Consider the following 23,606-nt stretch of genomic DNA (forward strand, 5'->3'; position numbering starts at 1 on the left):
GAGCAGGGTGGAGTGTTGAAATGGCAAGCGACAGGGAGGTCTGGGTCATGCTTGCGGACAGACCGAAGGTGTTTTGCAAAGCGGTCGCCCCGTCTGCATTTGGTCTCTTCAATGTAGAAGAAACTACATTGGGAGCAACGAATGCAGTAGACTAAATTGAGGGACGTGCAAGTGAAATGCTGCTTCATTTGAAAGGAGTGTTTAGGCCCTGTACGGTAAGGAGAGGGGAAGTGAAGGGGCAGGTGTTGCACCTTCTGCGGTTGCATGGGAAGGTGCTGTGGGAGGGGGTTGAGGTGTAGGGGTAAGTTGGTAATTGGCATTGGTAAGTTGATGCAGTGCATCTTGTGGATGGTACACACTGCTGCTACTGTTTGTCAGTGGCGAAGGGAGTGGATGTTGAACATATTAGATGGGATGCCAATCAAGCGGGCTACTTTGTCCTGGATGATGTCAAGCTTCTTGAGTGTTGTTGGAGCTGCACTCATCCAGGCAAGTGAGTAACACCCCCAGTGCTACCATTCTGCTTATCAGAGAACTTACAATATATTACTATACAATGTTGACAGGTGATTTCCAATGACAAAATGCATTGCTCAGCAAAGGAGCTGTATTCTTGATTTCTTGTAAAGATTAGGGCAAGGAAGAAAGAGAAATGGGGGATTGTGTGGGAGGAAAGAAAGAGGTTTTCCTCTTGTGGGTGGTATCAGTAGCACCTTGCTATGTGGGAATCTAACTATTTGGAAGACTTTGATAGCTCGCTTCCTCTCTGCTGTGATGTCTCCATGTGGAACATGCCTGAACAAGGCATCCAATGAGACGTGCTAAACACTGACAAGCAGCTGACTGGCTGATGTGATCTCCATCTCAGGTGACTGTGCAGATATGTTAAAGTGAGGTACCATTATCACCTTCATAACCTCAGACAAGGCAAGTCCCTGGAGGTACCATCAGCCATGATCTAATTGAATAACAGAACAGCTGATGAACTGGATAGTCCACTCTGTTTTTAAGATCCTATTGGAAAGAGGCTGAAAGCAAGTTCCAAAAGTTTCTCAGATACTTTCCAGAGGAAACATCCAGATAGCTGGATTTGTGTGTCTGTCGATCCTGTAGTGTTGAAATGTGTGGATCAGGTATTGGCTACATGGATGCTGAGACACTGTCCTGGCTTCCTCTATTCTTCCTTCATGCCTTCATCATTGTCCTCATCAAAGTACAGGAACAATGGAGTCTCCAGAGAGAAATTCATTATTTCACTGTACAAAGGTCTCTTTAAATCTCAGCACCTTTCACAAGGTACCCTAAATGTTCAGTTACTGCAGCTGCAAAGCAATGGAAGTGATTACCAGCCGAAAAAGTATTATAGAATTGCATGCCTTTCAGTTGCATGGTTCCTTCTGTCTGAGAGGTACCCTGCAGACTCAACACTGACACATTTATACTCCTTTGCAGCAGTAGTGAGAAGGTGGAAATACAGGGAAATCTTGTGACTACTTGGGACCAATTTTGGGAGCACTTGCAATCACTGAGAGACAGAAAGTTACGGTGGTTTTTTTAAGGTGCGTAATTTTGGCAGAGGGCTCCTCCATTATATTTTACTTGTTGGCCTGCATTAATGGGACATTTTATTAAGTTGCAGGCACCAAATAGATGCAAGTTGTTATACTGTACTGTCAGGAATTGTTGAGTGTTTTAAAGGCCTCAGTGGCTACTTTTGGCTTTTTCTGTGCGGTTCTTCCAACTGATTATTTCTGGTATATCTTGGTGATTGAAACGAAACCATAATACCCAAGGAGCAGTCTGACCGGGACACAGTACAAAGGTAACATGACACCAAACAATGTTTTGTATTGAACCGCCCTAGTGGTATAATAAGTCATTTTGCTTGTTTTGTCTATTGCTGCTCCATATTTATTTGACATATTGGGCTGAATTTTAACCACCGAGGTGAGGGGGTGGGGCAGGTTTGGGTGCAGACAGGGGGTTAAAGCCACAAAAATGACAGCAGGCCAGGAAACCCAACAAAATCCCGATTTCCAACTTTCTGGAACTCATTCTACCACCTTGGACTTTACTCACCTTGAACTCAATTTCTCTGTTGTCAGCCTCCACTGCAACATGAAAGGAACTCATGCAGCAATAGCATGGGCCTCTACTGAGCAGCAACAGGAGAAGCCACACCAAGAACAGCAGCAGGAGCCATACCAGCAGCTGCAGCCTTTTCCGTAGCTACATGTTGCTCCATACGACAAAGGGGACGGACACAGAATTCCAGCTCAGTGGAGGTCATACCGCAGCACAGGGTATACAGCAGAGGATGAGCTACCTCAACAGGCCTGGGGCAACAGTGCCTCAGGAGGTTCAGGATTTTGCTGCAAGTCATTGCTGACACCTGCAGCCTCCTGAAACAAGATCTCCTTCCAAGTGGGCCTGATACATGTTGCCTTTGGCCATAAACGTTTTGGGTTCTAATGAACTCACGAGACATCAGTTTATATTACTTGATTAATTGAAGTCCACATGAACTCAGTTTTGGTCAAAGCATTAATAGACATGTAACAAGAGTCTATCAGGCCTATCAGATTAAGCAATTAAGCAGTGGACTGCAGACTTACATGCTTGTGACATTCAGCTGGTTGTGGGCGCTGACTCACATTTTTCTGAAGTGACGAATAGGAAAAGTTTTTGAATATTCTCTTCATTGCCCATATTTGGTTATATTTTAGATCACTACAGTTCACGTCTTCAATTTTATAGCTTGTATCTCGTAGGTCATTGAGTTTAATTTTGTTGGGAATCCTCATGAACCTTAGATTATCGAACAAGTTATCATCACAACCAGAGGGGTCTTATCCTTGTTAATAATTGCTTGTATAGCCTGTCATTCATTTAGAGAATGGTCAACTACCTGTCATTGCATATTGCTGTTGAAACACTTTCCTGATAATTAGAAAATTATGAAACTTCTGCTTTCTGTACAGATTGCTTAAGATGTTATTGTCCATCTTCTTATCTTCATTGCAAAAGGAGCTTATCGCTGCATCTGACGTTTGCTTCTCACACTTCTTCAATGCTGTGCTCAAATCCAGTCTGGCACCTCTATGTGTCCTTCTGAAGTGTGTTTTAGGTCAATATTTTATAAACCCATTAAACACCAACAAACTGATTCAATTTAATAACCCATGGGCCTATGCTTATATGAGTGACTGTAGAAGCAGAGATCTTTTATTCAGCAACAGCTCCAACAGTCACCAAAGGCCCTTTTTCGAAGTGTGGGTTGTCTTTAAATCTTAGGACCTAAGTGCTGGAGATTGCCTAATACGTCTCCAGATGAGTAGTCCCCCAATGGGTAGTGCAGCAGAGCAGGCAAAGACTCTCGTGACAGAAAATTACCCTTCAGAGGGCATGGTATTATGTGTGTCTGAGTTGGGCAAACTCCCAGAGACTTTCCGAGGTTTTGTCCTTTCAGGAACAATGTCCCCATAGTCGTCCCAAAATGTGAGCGAGTCCGTGGTACTACTCCAGGACACAGGGGCCACTCAGCCCTTAATGTTGGAGGGAAACTTAAACCGACCCCACCGAAGTCCTCCCTGAAGAAAGGGCGAGGGTGATACCTCACTATTATTCATCCATGGGATGTGGGCATCGCTGGCAAGGCCAGCATTTATTGCCCATCCCTAATTGCCCTTGTTCAGAGGGCTTTTTAAGAGTCAACCTCTTTGCTGTGGGTCTGGAGTCACAAGTAAGCCGAAGGACAGCCGATTTCCTTCCCTAAAAGACACTAGTGAACCAAATAGGTTTTTGCAACAATCAGCAATGGTTTCATCATCAGGCTTTTAATTCCAGATTTTATTGGATTCACATTTCACCATCTGCTGTGTTGGGATTCGAACCCAGATCCCCAGAGAATTACCCTGGGTCTCTGGAATATTAGTCCAGTGATAATACCACTATGCCTCCCCTTACTGCTCACCAGAGCAAGGAGCGATAGGCAGGGAGACATTCTTGGGAGTTTCTTGACAATGGTGAACAATATGTACAAGTGATTAACACCCATGCCAAGGCTGTGCAACTAATTATCCTTAACCTTAATCACATTTTGATTTGATCTTTGTAAGTTTTCTTTAAACTTTGTCTTTGGTTTTACAGCTAACCTAGCTTAGGAGCTGGATTTACTTTACCCCTCATTTTGTTAATTTGGTTTATTTGGTTGGCTTCAAAAGAGCTAATTATCCTTAACTGTCCTAACCCTGCCGCTCCATCTTGGTGCTCCCCAGACACCCTCAGCGGAGATGGAGGCCACCTGCTGACTGCGATGCCCTGTCTATGATGACTTTGGCGGGCGTCTTCTGAAGGGCCGAGACTTAGAGGGCCCTGACCTGCTTTCAGGGTCCTACTGTATGGCAGTGGCACCCCCCTCAGCCTGTGGAGCTAGAGCTGCTGAGATCACAGGAAGAGGTGAGTTGGATGGGCCGGATTCTCTCAGAGTCACCTGGATGGATGGGCCCGGAGTGTGTACCTGCGGATCCTCCTCCCTGTGGGTGCTTGGGGACCCCAGGCTGACTCCTTGAGGAGCAGGGGTAGCTGGAGTGAGATCCAGCTGCCCTGTACCCCTCTCGCCGACACACTGTTGGAGGCCATCAGCGATGGAGTTGAGCCTGCGCAGCAGTGCAAGAATGAAGTCCTGGACCAAGGTCTCCATGGTGGCCGCCACCTTACCAGTGTTGACCTCGGTGCATTGGCATGCTGGCACTATCACCTCAGACTGAAGGCGGATGGACTCCTCCACTGTGCCATGCAACCTGAGGAGTGCAGCGGACATCCCTTCCTGACGTTTGAGAGCTTACCTTTGCAACTCCAGCAACTGTGACATGACCGAGTCCAGTGACCTGTCATCTGACTCGGACTCAGCAAATATCTGTCCTCCAACAGTCCTTCGAGTGCCGTTGACCTGGGAAGTCCCTGCTGCTGCCTGCAGAGGATCAGAAAGTGCGATGTGCTCACCAGATTGTGATCCCAGGGCTATTCTAAAGCTAGGTCCCACCGAGGTGTGTCCCTCTGCATTGGTGGAGGGTGTGGGTGAGTGCTGTGACGGGACTTCAGGGAGGGTGCCTCCAGATTCCTCTTCAGAGGTTTCTTTGGGGCTTGATTGGAGGCCCTGGGTCATGGACTCTGTCGGCTATTTGGCAGACGTGCCTGCGAAAGCAAGGGGAGATAATCAGTGCATGGCAGTGGCGTGTGAAAAAGGACACATCAATCACAGCATGGCTGTCTGATGGATGTTGCACTGCTGGAACCTCACTTGGTAGAGCAGCGCCGACCTCACCATCAACACAGGACTGGTCCAGATTGTGGCTGGATGGCTCTGTTTTCAAAGTTCGTAAGGACCTTGATTTCGGGCATTCCGCAACTGGTCAGCGACCTCTCCCTCTTGTCGTGTGTCAGTTCATCCTGAATGGATAGAGATGGGGAAAGTGTAAGCAGGATGCAAGCTGGGCCAGATGATAAATGTGCCTGGCCTTTGCGGGTGGTGACTGGCCCAGTGGATAGGATGAGGACAATGACAATGAGTGTGGGAGAATGAATGGTGATGTCCTTTGAACTGGCAGTGAGTGAGGACCCTATGGAGGTGTGATGGGTTGTGAGTGTGTGAGTTGAAAGTGATGAAAAGAGTGACTTACCCTGGCGGAACAGAAGAGATCATTCACCCTCTTGCGACAGTGGGTGGCTGTCCTCTTCTGAAGGGCGTTGGTGCTGACCACTGCTGCCACCTCCCAAGCCAGATTGGTCACGTTGCTGCCCATCCTGTGGCCAGAGCAGGGGTACAGGACATCATGGCGGATCTCACAGCATCCAGCAGTCGCTTGAGGGACCCGTAATTAAACCGGGACTGCGGTCTTCTTGCCTTTGAGGGCCATGTCTCCGGGTGGTGAGCTGGAAGCAATGAGCGCTGTGCTTGTGGCTGGACTTTAAACCTGGCGCCTGGTGTGATGCAATGGCGGGGTGATGGGTCATTTGCCCACCCGCCATGGAAACGGCATGTTTCCTGGGAATGCATAAACAATGAGGCTGGCTCGGGATGATACGGCGTGAAAACCCGCCATCGCCGTTGGTGGACAGGACATCATTTTACCTGTGTGCTACTGCACTTGGTGCAAATTTGGGAAAATTCCGATCAATGGTTGGAACATTAACAATCTCAGGGATCCAGTCAAAGGCATACACATCCTTTGTCAAAGCCAGAGTGGAGAGGTGGGAGTCACGTGACATGAAGCCCAAGCTGGGGGAGCCAGTAATATTGCCTTATGGAACTGCAAAACTCTGTCTGCCATTCTAACCATCTACAAGCAGCAGCATAGAAAAGGGGCTCTGTCCAGGTTTGATTTCCTGACCCCATCTGCACCTTTTCGACAGAAACTTCTGTACCACTGCCTACAAGACTGGTTCATCTGTGTGTCAATCGTGATCATGGAAGTCAACTCTATTAGAAGAGCGTATTATCCAACATCAGTTCAGCCTGCCGACCTCTGTGAAGGAATATGATTCTGGACTCTGGACTCATGTGAAATAATAATTATTTTCTCTGTGGGTTTTGACCTGTAAATCTTTCTTTCTGTATCCACCCTTTACTGTATGAGTGCACAGGGGGCTATGTAGCGATGCCCCCTCTTGTGTTTTGAGTGTGTGCAAATAAACTAACCCTCTGAATTCAACCTATCTTGAGTTTGCTATGGGGTTATTTACAGAAAATTGAATCACTCCAAAACTGAAGGGTTGGGAAACACATGACTGCTTATAACGGGGAAAGTAAATCAAAATCACCTTTCTGTTTATGGACGGGTGGCGAGATGGGAAATCAGGGCTATTTAAATTAATCCACATCCTGCCTGTAACACTCCACTTTCTGTTCTCACCTTAACACAAGTGCCAAGAGAATGACTATCTCTAATAGAGAGTCTAACCATCTTCCCTTGATATTCAATGGCATTACCAAAGCTGGATCCCCCACCATCATCATCCTGGGTATCAGCATTGATCTGAAACTTAACCACACTCTCCATGTAAATAATATAGTGACAAGAGCATATCAGGTATTGTGTAGAGAGTGACTCACCTCCTGACTTCCCAAAGCATTTCCATCACCCACAAGTCAGGAGCATGATGGAATACTCTCCCCTTGCTTTGATGAGTTCAACTCCAACAACACTCAAGAAGCTTGATATCATCCAGGACAATGCTGCCTGCTTGATGGGCACTCTATTCACTACCTCAAAAATTCACTCCCCCACCCCCCCCGCCACCACCCCCACCCCCCCCCCCCCCCACCGCCACCACTGGCACACAGTGGCAGCAGTGGGTACCATGTACAGGATGCATGGTAGCAACTAAGCAAGGCTCCTTTGATCAATGGGACCTGCCAAACCTGTGACATCTGCCACATGGAAAGACAAAGGTAACAAGCACATAAGATCACCACCATCTCTCAAGCTCCCCTCTAAGTCACACACCATCCTGACTTGGATATATATCACCGCTCCTTCATCAATGCTAGTTTAAAATCTTGGAACCCCCCACCTAATTGCTCTGTGAGAGTACCTTCACCACAAAGACTGCAGCTGTTCAAGATGGCAGCTCACCACTATCTTCTTAAGGTCAACTAAAGGGCAATAAATGTGGGCCTCACTAGCAAAGCAAATATCCATAAATGGATAAAAATAACATTTTTAAGAAGTCCCATTTCTAGAAGTACTTAAGCATTCCCACAGGAAATGTGACATAGCTTTGAAGTCATTTGCTGAAAGAATAATATATTTCAAATAACTAACAAAGACATCAATACTACAGGAAAATAGAAACAAGGAAGGCAACTAAAACAGAAAAAAATAGAGGCAGAATAAAAAGGAGGCAGGGTGTAATGTTCCTTTGTGTGCTCTGTTGAGATAAGTGGCATTGAAAATGTGATCTAAGTCCTGTGGTATATGTGATAAAAATATGTAGTCAAAACATAAGCTATACTAGAAAACTTACAAAATATTTCAATAAAATATTGATTTCTGCTTTCTGTTGACAATATCCACTTACTCATGAGGAGCAGGAATCTTGATTTGTGTAGAGGTCAGAGAAAGGAAGAAAAGCCTCCAGAGATTTCTCCTCTAAAGGTTCAACAATCCCATTTCTCATTTGCAGTTTGTTCTACAAGAGAGATGGACTCTTTCTATAGGACCAGGTCGTAAACATAAAGGGCAGAATGAATACATTGCAAATAATTTTGCTTATTTTTCTGGAACAAAGAAAAGAGAAACATAAATTTAATTAATGGTTTGATATCTACGTATTTTGGCAATATACTTTACCTATTTTAATAATTACTTTGTCACTTTTCCATGGGTTAGAAAAATAATGTTTTTGCTTGGCTATTAATTATTATTAATTAATTAGTTACAGTTAAGAATAAGTATTAATTATTAATTAAACCTTCCAATATTTTTATTACGGAATTGCAATTGACCAGTAATTACCAAGTTTTGCTACTTGAGCCTCAATCTTGATTGCAATCCAAAAACTGGCCAAGGAATGAAGGAATTACTGCCCTCAAGATATTGCTTGGTTACCATTAAAGGATTTGGTCTATGGTTGATGTTAGTAATACCTGCTGAATCAGGAATTACTATTGTTGGGGAGTGAGGAGGGGGAAAGGGAAATGGGAGATTGGGTTAGAGGAAGGACAGGTGTTTATTATGGTGTTTCTGGAATAGTTATGCTGCTCTATAAGGGAGTGGGATGTGTGCAAAGAATAGTTTTGCTGCTCCATATAATTATCTGTCAGCGGACGGTGTTTCCACTCTAGTAACCTACTATGGCATAGTTTATTAGGATTGGCATTGGGGAATTAAAGAGGTACAATTCAAAGAGTCTGAATATTTTTAAGGTCGTGATGGATAGATTCTTGGTAAGCAAGGTTATTGGGGGTAGGTGGAATGCAAATTTCAGTTTACTATCAGATCAACTATGATGTTATTAAATTGCAGAGCAGGTCAAGGGACTGAATGGCTTACTTCTGCTCCTTGTTCATGTGTATGTTCATAAAGGAGTACAGTTTACAGCAGTCAGCTGATGGACAGCTGAACAATGTGTTTGGTATCGACAAGATAACTGTTAAAGAGGAGCAAAGGATCAGTGATGGATAGGGCTACGAGTGGTGCTTTAAAAGCAACTAATACGAGGAGATCAGATGTTCACACACAGTCTACAGGAGTGTGCTGTTCAGAGCTGAATACAATATTCCAGACTGCATCCAAGTAAAGCTTTATATAACTGTAGTATAACTTCTTCCCTTTGTATTCCAGTCCTAGTTTGATTCTTTTACTCTTTTAGTATTCAATAGCCTTTTTAATTACCCATGCACCAGGTTTTAATGAGATGTGTATCTAGACATTTAAATGCCTTTGCACCTCCACATTTCCTAGCCTGTCACCATTAAGAAAATATTCAGATGTCTTTCCTGGATCCAAACTTTCCATATTCAATTCCATCTTTCACGGTTTAGCCTATTCAGGTATCTCATACCTCTCAGTGGTGCTGTGAACGTAGTGTTACATGGGAGATTTTGAGATAATTGAAATAATTGGTTGATGCTTTACAGGAAAAGCCTTGTAGAATTGATTGACATTTTCTTCATTCCATGTATTTGGTTGAGGCCTGTTTTCTCTCTAAGGGGAAAAAGAGATTTTGAAGGCACTCTAGATATCACAACGTGGAATGCAACCAGGCATCAGAAAACATTTTTACTGGAATGAGATCTGGTGTAAGCACCAACAAACCTATCATCTGAATCTTTGATGGGACTAGCTACATCATTTAAAGAAGAATGTTAGTGTCTAAGTGCAAGGCAAGGGATATTGAAGGCTTTTATTGTGTCAGCTAGAGGGCAATCTCTTTATGGGAAGAAGTTGGTGATAAGCTCCTGCCAGTGGGCGCATGTTGCTGGCAACAACATCACGGGGCCCCACTCCTCTCTCATCTGGGCATCTATATTGTAATCAGGGACTTCCTTTTTACCTTCTATGCATAGAATAGCCAATCCTTTGTAATGGCCACATCATGGAGGACACAACAAGATGCTGCAGTTCTGCAAACCCTTGCTGGCCGATACTACATGATGTGGGGAAAAGCGTGTATGCTGGTATAGGGATAAAGACTAGAGGGAGGAGATGTAGAGTAAAATGTTAACTTTAATAATAGCTACTGAGCATGTACATAAGAAACAATGATGTCACTCACTGAGAGGAGTTGACTCTAAAGCACCTCGGAGAGTAGTTCCAGCTATGTTCTTGGTCTTATTTAACCTTTGTAAGTAGGTAGCCTGTAAGTAAATGGTTTTGAATAGGAGACCATTGCCTCCAGCAAGATCTCTTCCAGAGTTAGAAGCTAACGAATCCTGAGATCAACCCATGTTAACAGATGGTGGTAACAGTGAATACACCCACAGAGGTACAGTAGAAAATGGTAGGAAAAGCCTCAAATGAAGCCCAGAAACAGTGCAGCTCAGTGGGTGAAGGACTTTGAGATCAGCCCAGCAGCCACACCAGAAACCACCAAATAACGACAGCAGCCCAGTGACTGGCACGGCAAACAGCATGGGAAAAGACCACCTCAAATCAGGGTGAGAAATGGCTACTACCTAACCCCTATCAGAATCCCTTCAAAATACTGATGACCCCAGGCAGGCTGAGCGATGGCATAACTGGCAAAGACGTTTCACCTGATACTGCAATGCCTCAGGTCTAGCGACTAATAAGAACAAAGATCAAATTAGCTCTTTGTTATATGCTGTTGGGAGCATAGCAGATGACATTTTGGCCAGACAGGGGATGAACAAAGAGACAACCTCGTATGAGGATGTCATCGGAGCCTTTGACTCATATTTCAGCTTTTGTAAAAATATTGTTATTGAGAAGGTGAAGTTTAATCGGCACAGGCAAAAACAGGCTGAAGCAATTGACTCATTCTTGAGAAGGTGAAGTTTAATCGGCACAGGCAAAAACAGGCTGAAGCAATTGACTCATTCATCAACAATTTGTGCCGCCTGGCTGCAAGTTGTGAGTGTGGAACAGTAAAAGATAGCCTGATCATTGATAGAATAGTCTTTAGCATTTTAGATGAGAATCTCTCTGACATCTTACAATATCAGGAAGATTTAAATTTAAGCAAAGCTGTACATCTGACCACAGGCCAAAGAGTGGAGGCAGAATAAGGCTCTTGTCTGAGATGTGAGGGAAATTTCCCAAAAACAGCCCAATTAAATTGTTGAATTTGTGGGTTGTAAGACTGAAAGTTTAGCAAGGCAGCAACCAGGGTAACATCCTGAAAAGGCGCCAACCAGCATTTTCCACAGTCCCTGCTGTAGCAGGAAGGAAGTTCACAGGTGGGAAGAATGCCCCGTCTGAATTGTACAGTGCCATGGGTGTGGCAAGTTAGGCCACTTTAAAGTGGTCTGCCGTTCCAGGAAATCAGTGTTTACAAGACAGAAGGAGAAATCTGTTATAGGAACCCCCATTCAAGAAATTCAAGATCTTAACAACCGGGAAAACACCTTCCTAGGAGAAATAAATGAAAATACAAACCAGTATTTGAGTGCTGACATTGGTGTAAATGGGCATCTGACCTAATTCAAGCTAGACACAGGAGCTGGAGAAGAAAAGAGTTGACGTTTCGAGTCCTCATGACCCTTCGACAGAACTTGAGTTCAAGTCCAAGAAAGAGTTGAAATATAAGCTGGTTTAAGGTGTGTGTGTGGGGGGGGCGGAGAGATAGAGAGAGAGGTGGAGGGGGGGGGGGTGTGGTTGTAGGGACAAATAAGCAGTGATAGAAGCAGATCATCAAAAGATGTCAACGACAATAGTACAATAGAACACATAGGTGTTAAAGTTAAAGTTGGTGATATTATCTAAACAAATGTGCTAATTAAGAATGGATGGTAGGGCACTCAAGGTATAGCTCTAGTGGGGGTGTTTTTTTAAAAAAATTTTTTTTATAATGGAAATAGGTGGGAAAAGGAAATTCGTTATAATTTATTGAAAAAAAAAAGGAAGGGGGAAACAGAAAGGGGGTGGGGATGGGGGAGGGAGCTCACGACCTAAAGTTGTTGAATTCAATATTCAGCCCGGAAGGCTGTAAAGTGCCTAGTCAGAAGATGAGGTGTGTTTCTCCAGTTTGCGTTGGGCTTCACTGGAACAATGCAGCAAGCCAAGGACAGACATGTGGGCAAGAGAGCAGGGTGGAGTGTTAAAATGGCAAGCGACAGGGAGGTTTGGGTCATTCTTGCGGACAGACCGCAGGTGTTCTGCAAAGCGGTCGCCCAGTTTACTCTTCTTCCGCCGTCTTCGTCTCCGGGCTCACTTCTTTGGGCAGGAGTCCTCTCCCAGTTCAACGGATCCTTTTACCCATCTCCAATAATCTCCCTCCACCTGGACCCCTCCCTCTGGATTCTTACCTTCTCTCGATCTTTTCATTGAGAACTGTCGGCGCGACATTAGTCGTCTCAATTTCTCTGCTCCTCTCACCCATTCTAACCTGTCTCTCTCTGAACTTACTGCACTCCATTCTCTCAGGACCAACCCTGACATTGTCATCAAACCCGCTGACAAGGGTGGTGCTGTTGTTGTCTGGTGAACTGACATCTACCTCGCGGAGGCTGAGCGTCAACTCGCAGACACTTCCTTCTACCTCTCCCAGGACCATGACCCCACCACTGAACATCAAGCCATTGTTTCCAGGACTGTCACTGACCTCATCTCCTCTGGGGATCTCCCTCCCACAGCTTCCAACCTGATAGTCGCCCAACCTCGGACGGCCCGCTTCTATCTCCTACCCAAATACCACAATCAGAACTGCCCCGGTAGACCGATCGTCTCAGCTTGCTCCTGCCCCACAGAACTCATTTCTCGTTATCTTGATTCCCTTCTCTCTCCCCTTGTCCAGTCCCTTCCCACCTACATCCGTGATTCCTCTGACACCTTACGTCACATCAACAATTTCCAGTTCCCTGGCCCCAACCGCTTCCTCTTCACCATGGACGTCCAATCCCTCTACACCTCCATCCCCCACCAGGATGGTCTGAGGGCCCTTAGCTTCTTCCTCGAACAGAGGCCCGAACAATCCCCATCCACCACTACTCTCCTCCGTCTGGCTGAACTTGTTCTCACACTGAACAATTTCTCCTTCAACTCCTCTCACTTCCTCCAAATAAAAGGTGTGGCTATGGGTACCCGCATGGGCCCCAGCTATGCCTGTCTCTTTATGGAGTATGTGGAACATTCCTTGTTGCAGTCCTACTCCGGCCCCCTTCCACAACTCTTTCTCCGGTACATCGATGATTACTTCGGTGCCGCTTCATGCTCTCATCGGGACTTGGAAAAATTTATTAATTTTGCTTCCAATCTCCACCCCTCCATCATTTTCACGTGGTCCATCTCTGACACTTCCCTTCCCTTCCTTGACCTCTCTGTCTCAATCTCTGGTGATAGACTGTCCACCAATATCCATTACAAACCCACTGACTCCCACAGCTATCTCGACTACAGCTCCTCACACCCCCCTTCCTGTAAGGACTCCATCCCATTCTCTCAGTTCCTTCGCCTCCGTCGCATCTGTTCCGATGATGCGACCTTCAAAAACAGTTCCTCTGACATGTCCTCCTTCTTCTTTAACCGAGGATTTCCACCCACGGTCATTGACAGGGCCCTCAACCGTATCCAGCCCATCTCCCGCGCATCCGCCCTCACGCCTTCTCCTCCCTCCCAGAAACATGATAGGGTCCCCCTTGTCCTCACTTATCACCCCACCAGCCTCCGCATTCAAAGGATCATCCTCCGCCATTTCCGCCAACTCCAGCATGATGCCACCACCAAACACATCTTCCCTTCACCCCCCTTATCGGCATTCCGTAGGGATCGCTCCCTCCGGGACACCCTGGTCCACTCCTCCATCACCCCCTACTCCTCAACCCCCTCCTATGGCACCACTCCATGCCCACGCAAAAGATGCAACGCCTGCCCCTTCACTTCCTCTCTCCTCACCGTCCAAGGACCCAAACACTCCTTTCAAGTGAAGCAGCATTTCACTTGCATTTCCCCCAACTTAGTCTACTGCATTTGTTGCTCCCAATGTGGTCTCCTCTACATTGGAGAGACCAAACGTAAACTGGGCGACCGCTTTGCAGAACACCTGCGGTCTGTCCGCAAGAATGACCCAAACCTCCCTGTCGCTTGCCATTTTAACACTCCACCCTGCTCTCTTGCCCACATGTCTGTCCTTGGCTTGCTGCATTGTTCCAGTGAAGCCCAACGCAAACTGGAGGAACAACACCTCATCTTCCGACTAGGCACTTTACAGCCTTCCGGACTGAATATTGAATTCAACAACTTTAGGTCGTGAGCTCCCTCCCCCATCCCCACCCCCTTTCTGTTTCCCCCTTCCTTTTTTTTTCCAATAAATTATAACGAATTTCCTTTTCCCACCTATTTCCATTATAAAAAAAAAATTTTTGAAAATACACCCCCACTAGAGCTATACCTTGAGTGCCCTACCATCCATTCTTAATTAGCACATTCGTTTAGATAATATCACCAACTTTAACTTTAACACCTATGTGTTCTATTGTACTATTGTCGTTGACATCTTTTGATGATCTGCTTCTATCACTGCTTATTTGTCCCTACAACCACACCCACCCCCCCACCTCTCTCTCTCTCTATCTCTCCGCCCCCCACACACACACCTTAAACCAGCTTATATTTCAACTCTTTCTTGGACTCGAACTAAGTTCTGTCGAAGGGTCATGAGGACTCGAAACGTCAACTCTTTTCTTCTCCGCCGATGCTGCCAGACCTGCTGAGTTTTTCCAGGTAATTCTGTTTTTGTTTTGGATTTCCAGCATCCGCAGTTTTTTTGTTTTTAGACACAGGAGCTGATGTCTCAGTTTATCTGACAGAGTTGCGGGCTGAATAAAGGGACACTGCAACATTCCTCTATTCAACTCCCAGGCCCGGGGTGGGGAGGTCAAGTTAAATGTTCAAGGCCGGCTAGGTATGAACTAAAATACAAAGATAGAGAAATTTCTGAAACATTATACATTATGGAGAATCAAGAATGCCCATTATTAAGCAGAAAAGCCTTCATAGCTCTGAATCTGCTTCTATAAATTGGTGTGGTTAATGCAAAAACACAAGATAATGAATTTAGAATGGAATTCCTCACATTTTTTACAGGCTTGAGTAAACTGAGAACCATGTATCACATTACACTCAAGCCATATGCTAAGCCCCTTTGTTTATTCACACCAAGGAAGGTCCCACACCTACTTCTGAAAAGAGTGAGATTGAGGGGATGCTGTGTACCCAGTATGGTACCAGTCCAAATGCCTAATGGCACCATTTGTATTTGTGTTGATCTAATGCACCTCAGCAATGCAGTTGAAAGAGAAACACATCCAATGGCATCAATGGTTTTGAATTTGGTCAAACTTGCAAAAGGCAGCGTCTTCACCGAACTTGACCCCAACTGCAGGTTTTGGCAGCTGCCATCGGACCAAGAGTCGAAACTCTTAACTCCTTTTATTACACTTTTTGGATGGTACTATCTTAACCATCTGCCACCTGGCATTAGGTCAGCCCCTGAAATATTCCAAAGGGCAACGTCCAATCTACTGCAGGGCACTGATGACATTATCTGCCACATTGATGACATCTTGATCCACGGGTCAATAACACAGGAACATGACAAATGGGTTAGAGCTGCAAGAGGCTGGCATGATACAAATGTGAGTTTTCTAGGCCTACAATAAAGTTCCTAGGGCACATTATACAAACAACTGGGATTACTGCAAACACACAGGAAATGAAAGCAATAAAGAAAATCCCACCAGCTAGAAATGTAACAGAGCTACAAAGGTTTATGAACATGGTCAACTAACTAGGCAATTCCATCCTCACTTAGCCCAGATAAATGAACCCCTCAGACATCGGTTACGACAGGATCAGGTGTGGTGCTGGACTGAGCATCAGCTGCACTCATTTGAACAAATCAAAACATTGCTAAAATCCTCAGGAGTCCTAGCCCACTATGACTGTAGCAGCCAATGTGTCTGCAATAGGATTGTGAGCAGTGCTGCTCCACGTCCAAAGTAATAGCAAAAGAAAATCTGTTTAGGTCATTAACTGAGACTGAACAGCACTATGCAGTGATCGAAAAGGATGCCTTCGCAGTGACTTGGCCATTTGATAAATTCACTGATTATCTACTGGGACTGCACTTTAAGACTGAGGCCGATCATAAGCCATTAGTCACGCTGTTGAACACAAAAGAAATTGCAAAGGTGCCACCCAGGATTCAGTGTTTCTGATTTTGACTCATGCAATGTGATGCTATTGTGGAATACGTACAGGATCAATGTCAGACTATGGCCAATACGCTGCCTAGGAGACCTGCCACTTACAGTCTTGACTACAGGAGTTGCATGAATTTCGTATGGCCCAAAGATAAGTTGAAGAGTGCTTCCAGATTCACGTGTACTGCTTGAGGGATGGCCACGGTACATCCCAAGCAACCCTACCTTGAGGCAAAATTTTGAACAGCAGCACCACTTCAGCATTGTAGAAGACCTCCTGATATATGATGCAAATGTGGTGGTACCACTAGCTCTCCGCTTGGATGTCCTCCAGAAGATCCGACAAGGACATCTTGGCATAACCAAGTGTCGAGCCAGGACACAGAGGTCTGTATGGTGGCCAGGGGTTTCGCACCCATTTGAACAAATGGTCTCTGGCTGTGTCACCTGTGCCATCCACAGGCAGGAGCGAAAGAGTCCTCTCTGCCCTCCTCTTTCCTATCAAGGACTCAGGAACAACTTGACATTGATTTGTTTGACTATAAAGGGAAAATATTTCTTATACTGGTAGACTATTGTTCCTACTGGATAGAATTGCAACAGCTACATGGCCTCACCTCTGAAGCTGTTATTACCTCCTTGAAGAAAATGTTCTCTACACATGGCATTCCAGACCTCTGACAATGGACCACAATTTTCCAATGTGTGCTTTGAATCCTTCACAGCACCCTAAGGATTTGTGCATGGCACAAGCTCCTCAAAACACCCTCAGTTTAATGGAGAAGCTGAGTGAGGAGAATGCAGTATCAAAGACCTCTTGAAAAAAAATGATGGCTTTGAGCATGTTCCGCTTGGTTATTGCTCGACAGCATTACATAATGGGTTTCTCCGATTCAAGCTTCCGATGGGCTGCAGGCTAAAGACCCAATTTCCTTTCCTACCCTACACCTTGCTACCAAATGTCACTGTGGACGATAATGATCAAGCTAGGAAGGAGGAAAAAGTGAGTCAAGCTCAAATGTTTAACCAGAAACATAGGGCTCAAGGCCTTCCAATTCTTGGGAGGGAAGAGAAAATATGGCTCAGAGACCAGAACTGTGTTGATACAGTAATTCAGAAGCCATAACAACTGAATTGTATCTGGTCGGGACACAACATTCAAAGGAACAGATCTGCCCTAATTTCAATGGACAGAAAACCATTAACAGCAAGGGCAGAGTACCCTGAATCTCAAGAGAGTGTCACACCTACAGAACCATGGACAAGGGAAACTAGGAGTGGCAACTTCCACTAACTGACCTCTGAACAACAGGAATCCCATCTACCTCAGAAGGAGCTCCACACTCATTCAGGAAGACTGGTGAAACCACCAAAGAGACTTTCCCTTTTATAGAAGAAACTTGGGTGGCGAGTGTAGGGGAATGTGTATATAATAGTATAGGGATAAAGAATGGGGGGAAGATACAGGGTGAAGGGTTAACTTTAATAATAGCACGTGTCTAAGAAGCTCTGTCACAGTGACGTCACTGAGCGGAGTTAACTGTAAAGCATCTCACTGTAAAGCAACTGTGCCTTGGTCTTATTTAACCATTGTAAATAAATGTTTTTGAACAAAAGACCATTGCTTCCAGCATGATCTCTTCTAGAGTTAGAAGCTATCGAATCTTGAGATCAACCCATGATAACAGACTTGAATTCCTGTGATCTGGAAATTGGATTTGAGAATTCAATGGTCTAGTTTACAATGATCCTATAGTGCCCAAGTCCTGTCCTCAGATGGTAATAATACGGCATTAACCTAGGCTGAGTCGGATACCTGAGTCTCCTATGACCAAACCTGTCACAATGCTGTATTTGAGCAGTTCAGCTATACTGGATTGACTGAGAGTAAATGGATTATGTCTATGCCTCAGGTCAAAATGAATTGCATGCATCACGGGGTGGCTAATGTCACTTACTAATTGCACATTGTGAGAATGAGATTCCTTCCTGTCAATGGAAGGAGTATACAATAAATGGGAGGATACTATGAGGTGCAGAGGAGTGTGGGACCTTGGAGTGCATTACCACAGATCCCTGAGGTAGCAAGGCAGGTCAATAAGGTGGTTAAGAAGCCATATGGAATACTTTCCTTTACTAGTTGAGGCATTGAATATATGTGCAGAAGGTTATGCTGCAGTTGTATAAAACACTAGTCAGGCCACAACTTGATTATTGCATAATGTTCTGGTCACCTCATTACAGAAAGGATATAATTGCACCAGAGAAAATACAGAGGAAATTTATGAGGATGTTGCCAGGACTGGAAAATTGCAGAGATCAGGAAAGATTGGATAGGTTGGGGTTGTTCTCCTTGAACAGAGGAGACTGAGGATAGATTCATTTGTGGCATACAAGGTTGTGAGGGGCCTGGATAGAGTGGATGGGAAGGGTCTATTTACTTTAGCAGAGAGGTCAGTCACTAGGGGGTATAAATTTAAAGTGATTGGTAGAAGGATTAGCGGGGAGATAAGGAAAACAAAAATCACCCAGAGGGTAGTAGGTGTCTGGAACCCACTGCCTGAAAGGGTAGTAGAGGCAGACACCTCAACTCATTTAAAAGATGTCTGGATATGCACCTGAAGTCCCATAAACTCCAGGGCTGTGGACCAAGTGTTGGAAAATGGGATTAGGCAGGGTGGCTTGTGTTTTGGCAGGCACAGACACGATGGGCAGAGTGGCTACCTTCTGTGTCATAAAGTTTTTTTTACATTTTTTTGAATTTTCCAAATATCTGAAAAGGAGGAATGTGCAGGGATATGCGAAGAGGACAAGGGACTGGCCGTAGGTGAACTGCTCCTTAGGAGAGACAGCACTGACACAATGGCCATCATCTGTGCTGTAACGATTCAATGATTCTCTGATTCTAATGAGGTGGTTAGAATTTCAGACAGGATGTTTATTTTAGTGATTTTAGTGGCACCCAGGAATTTGTGGGAATCTAGCCGCCAGGAAGAAGTTGATGGTTCTCTTCCTCTCTGCTATGCTGGCTCCATAAACCTCACAAAGCAACTTTAAAAGAAAAGAATGGTTGTAGAGAAAGCCGGATCACAACAGAAGGGAGAGGTCCTAGACTGGGAGTGGAGTGGCCCACATTAAGCCCCTCACTCATTTCGAGGAGCATGCCATCACACTGACTGGTGAGGATATGGACTGTGCCTGCCGTGACAAACACCTACATGAAGACCTTGTGCCACATCATCGCTCTCGTAACGCAACTGTGAATGTTCTCTGTCCTGCTTTTGACTCTGCTGACATGCACTAATGATCTCTATGTTGATTCACAGGGAGCTCTGCCAAGCGACCGACACCCTCAGCCAGCCAGTCCCTCAGCTCCATCCACGCCCTCACCTCCAGCCAAGAAGACACCTCCTCCATTGAAGAGCTGGAAATAAGCAGCCTAGAAGACCCACCACAGCGCTTACCCACACCCTCCACCAACGCAGAGACACGCACCTTGGTGGGACCTAGATCTAGAATAGGCCCGGGTTCAGAATCTGGTGGTCACCGCATGGACATATGTCCACACCAGGAGGAGGCAGGTTCAGCCGAACTCCCTGGCACTCGGAGGACTGCTGGGGAAGTGGAATCTGTGAGGTCCAAGTCAGATGATGAACCTCTGGATTTGGCCTTCCAACTCATCCTGGGGAGTCAGCAGAAGGCGTGGGAGCAGAGCTGTTGGAAGCCCTCAACAGAGTGGCATGTGAGTTACAGAAGTGCATCTGACTGCTCTCTGATGAAGTGCCGCTCACATGTGCATGTATGGAGGTCTCCATGAGGAGGATGGTAGACACTATACAGACCCTAGTCCAGAAGAATGTGGAGATGTGTGCAGACCTGCACTCCCATCATGAGTTCCTGCAGTGGCAGCGCAAGAGGGAAATGGAGTGCCTCAATGTCCCTCCAGTGCTCCTTCCCCTCAAGGAGTTAGGCCAGGGTCCTCGTGCACCTGATGGGAGGAGGATTGGCAGCTGGACACCGCTGGGTCATCCACTCAGGAATCTCAGAAGCTATCCACTCCCTCTGAATACTCTTTGCCTGTGAGCCCCTCAACCTCATCCTCTGTCACTGGAGAGGGAGCAGGTGACCCACAGGAGGACAGCCAAAGCAGGCTAGGGCCCTCAAGCCCTTGGCTCTCCAGAAGACCCATGCCAAAGGCATCAGAGGCAATAGGGCCAACCATTGCACAGGCTGAATCCACCCCTGCTGAGGATGTCAGGGCAGCACCTAGAAATCTAAGGTGTTTGAAAGTTAATAAATTCTGATAACAGTTGATTGCATGGGTGAACGCAACTTGTCACTTTGCAATCTGGAAATATATTCACTTTCACTGACTAATGTGTAATGGTGTCTTTCAGCTTCAGTGACAGGCTTTGCAAGTGTTCCCACTGCATCCCCCCCATCACCAACCACCAACCCACCCCCACATCCCTTGCGCCCCCCAACTAGCATTTCAGCTACATGCAGCCGGCCCATGAGTGATTCAGAGGGAGAGGTTTGTGTGTGGCAGGGCCTTTTGGAGCCTCATGCAATCTCTGTCCCACACATGTGAATCCTTCAGATATCATACCCACCTCAATGTCCTGAGCATTTTCAATGCTGCCTGCTGGGGTTCACTTTCAGTTGTCCATCTGAGCTGAGCCTCATCTCCGTCCATCCAATGATCACACACCCATGCAGCACCTGATCTTGCCCAAAACAACTCTTGTATCACTTTTGATTTAGCCAGCATGGTAGTGCTACAGTTTTTCTTTTGCTTCCCCCATCCTTACCCCTCCCCCAGTCACCCATTTCCTTTCTCCCACCACTGTCGACCCCCCTGCCATCACTTCCACCTCCCCTCTGTGACCTAACAGCCACAACCCTTTTCTTTTTGGGACGTCTAGGTCATTCCCTTCCTTCTCGATAATTCCACATTCACCTTCCCTACTTCTTCCTTCCCACCCCCGGGGTCTGCATTGAGCCCTCACCCTCCCACCCTACCACCTCACTCTGCCCTCAGTCATTCTCACCATTCCCTTGTGCCATGCCCACCCTCAGTTCACTCCCCACAAGGCAGTCAGGGACTCAATGGATGTTCACTCTTACATGTTCATCTGGACATACCCCCTTGGAACAAGTTCCCCCTTCCAGACTCCTTCCCCCCGGAACTCCTAACCTCCTGCAGACATTGCCTCTTAGTCCTTCGCCCCCCCCCCCCCAACTCCGGATGACCCCAGCCGCTTAGTCCTTCCCCCTTCCTGACTCATTCAGACACCCTTACTTCTTCCTGCATCCTTATGTTTTCCTCCACCTTTAGTCCCTACCCTCACTGCACTCCTTCGTTCCCCTGGACTCCTTTCACAACCTGGATTCCCTCCCCTCTCTGTACTCCATCCCCCCTCCAAACTCTTTCCCTTCCAACCCCCATACACCAACTTCCATAGTTGTTGTCTTCTCCCACGTTACCATCTCCTCTGCCCAGAGATCCACCCCACCTCCCAACTTCACCCCACCAACACCTTCATTCCGCCCCCCAACCTCACCCTCTGACACCTTCATTCCCCCTTCCCAACCTGACTCCTCCAACACCTTTGTTCTCTCTCTCCCAACCTCATACCCCCTGACATCTCTCTCTCCCCCATTCGATCCTAGACCTTCTTCTCCACTCTCTTAACCATCATCTGTTGTGAGCAGACCCTCAATGGTGACTTTCCACCTTCCGTGAGCTGCTTTGCAGCAGAGCCATGTCTATGAGAATCTACCCAGCATGCCATGGACGTTCCTAAAGGGTCCTGTTGCTGTTGGGCTCCAGATCTTCTGCTCCTCGGACACTCGTGATGTGAGCAAGGCCCTGACAGTAAGTTCTGACTTCTGCACATCACACTTGTCCAGACACGTTCTGCATTGGCATGTTTTCCGGCCGAGGTGGGCGGATGATCCAGCATTGTGGGGCGGGGGGAGGAGGGTTGATTCCAACGGGCTGGCCTTATAATGATAAGCAGGTGTATTATAATGAGGTTCCAGACATCCAACGGCAGGAAACGCGGCCCATCATTGACAGGCAAATCAGACGATTGCAAGCTGGTTTCACTAGGTTGTGAAATTGACTTTTGGTCTTCTCGCCATATGGTCCACTCAGTCTGCCAAACACGCCCAATGCCAGCGGGCAGGGAAAAAGTCTGCCCGATGACTCTGTGGGAATTTCCTGGGAAACTTGAACTTGAAATTGGTAATTACCCTGCTCCAAGGGACCCTCCGATAAAATCTCTGACTCTGAGTTATAATTGGAGACTTTGGACAATTCCAAGTTACTTACCCAGGAAATGTTAGGCAGAGAAATCCTAGTCTAACTATAGGGTAACTATATAACTGACACCCCAACTCCCTCCTCAACATCCCAACTACTCTCCTCACCCTCCCTGATACCCCCAACCCCTTGACACCCTGGATCCCCAACTATACCCCTGACCAGCAACTCCCCTGCCGACCCCAGACTCCCCTCAATCCATCCTGACTAAACCCCACCACCCAACTACCCCCACAACCAGACCTGAACTAGCTGGCCAGACCTGACACCCCTCCCTACCCAACCCAATTAACCCCCGACCCCCACCTAGCCACTCACCCACCCTACATTTCTCCACCAGCTCAGCCTACCCTGCTGCCACACTACCCACCTGCTTCCCTACACAGCTGCCACTTACCCGCCTACCAGCCTACCATCCTTCCACCACTCAGCTGCCTTCCTACCCAGCTGGAACCCTATCCACTTACCCACTTACCACACCCACCGATTTACTTAACACTCGCCCATTCACGCACCCATTCATTCACACACACATTCACTAACACACTGAGAAGCTTGGGGACATTTAAATGCTTACCAGAATATGGTGGCTAGTGCCATAATGAAGGATTTGTGGCTTCTGTGCAGATTCTCTTCTTTGCTCCCTGCATGGATTCCTGTGCTGGGAGTGTTCTGTCGGATCCGCCAGCCTTTTCAACGTTAAGTAAGTAAGTGGGTTTTCTGTCTAATCAGAGTCATACACAGGGGGCAGAATTTTTCAGTCGGCATGTGGGGGCAGTCCCGACATGCTGATGTGTAAAATGATGCGCGATGACGCAGGGCGTGCGTCCCGAGGTCTTATGACCTTATGTCCCCTTGTGACTGACTCTTCAACTAAGGGGAACAGCTGGT

This window comes from Carcharodon carcharias, chromosome 13, assembly GCF_017639515.1.
Source record: "Carcharodon carcharias isolate sCarCar2 chromosome 13, sCarCar2.pri, whole genome shotgun sequence".
Classification (NCBI taxonomy): domain Eukaryota; kingdom Metazoa; phylum Chordata; class Chondrichthyes; order Lamniformes; family Lamnidae; genus Carcharodon; species Carcharodon carcharias.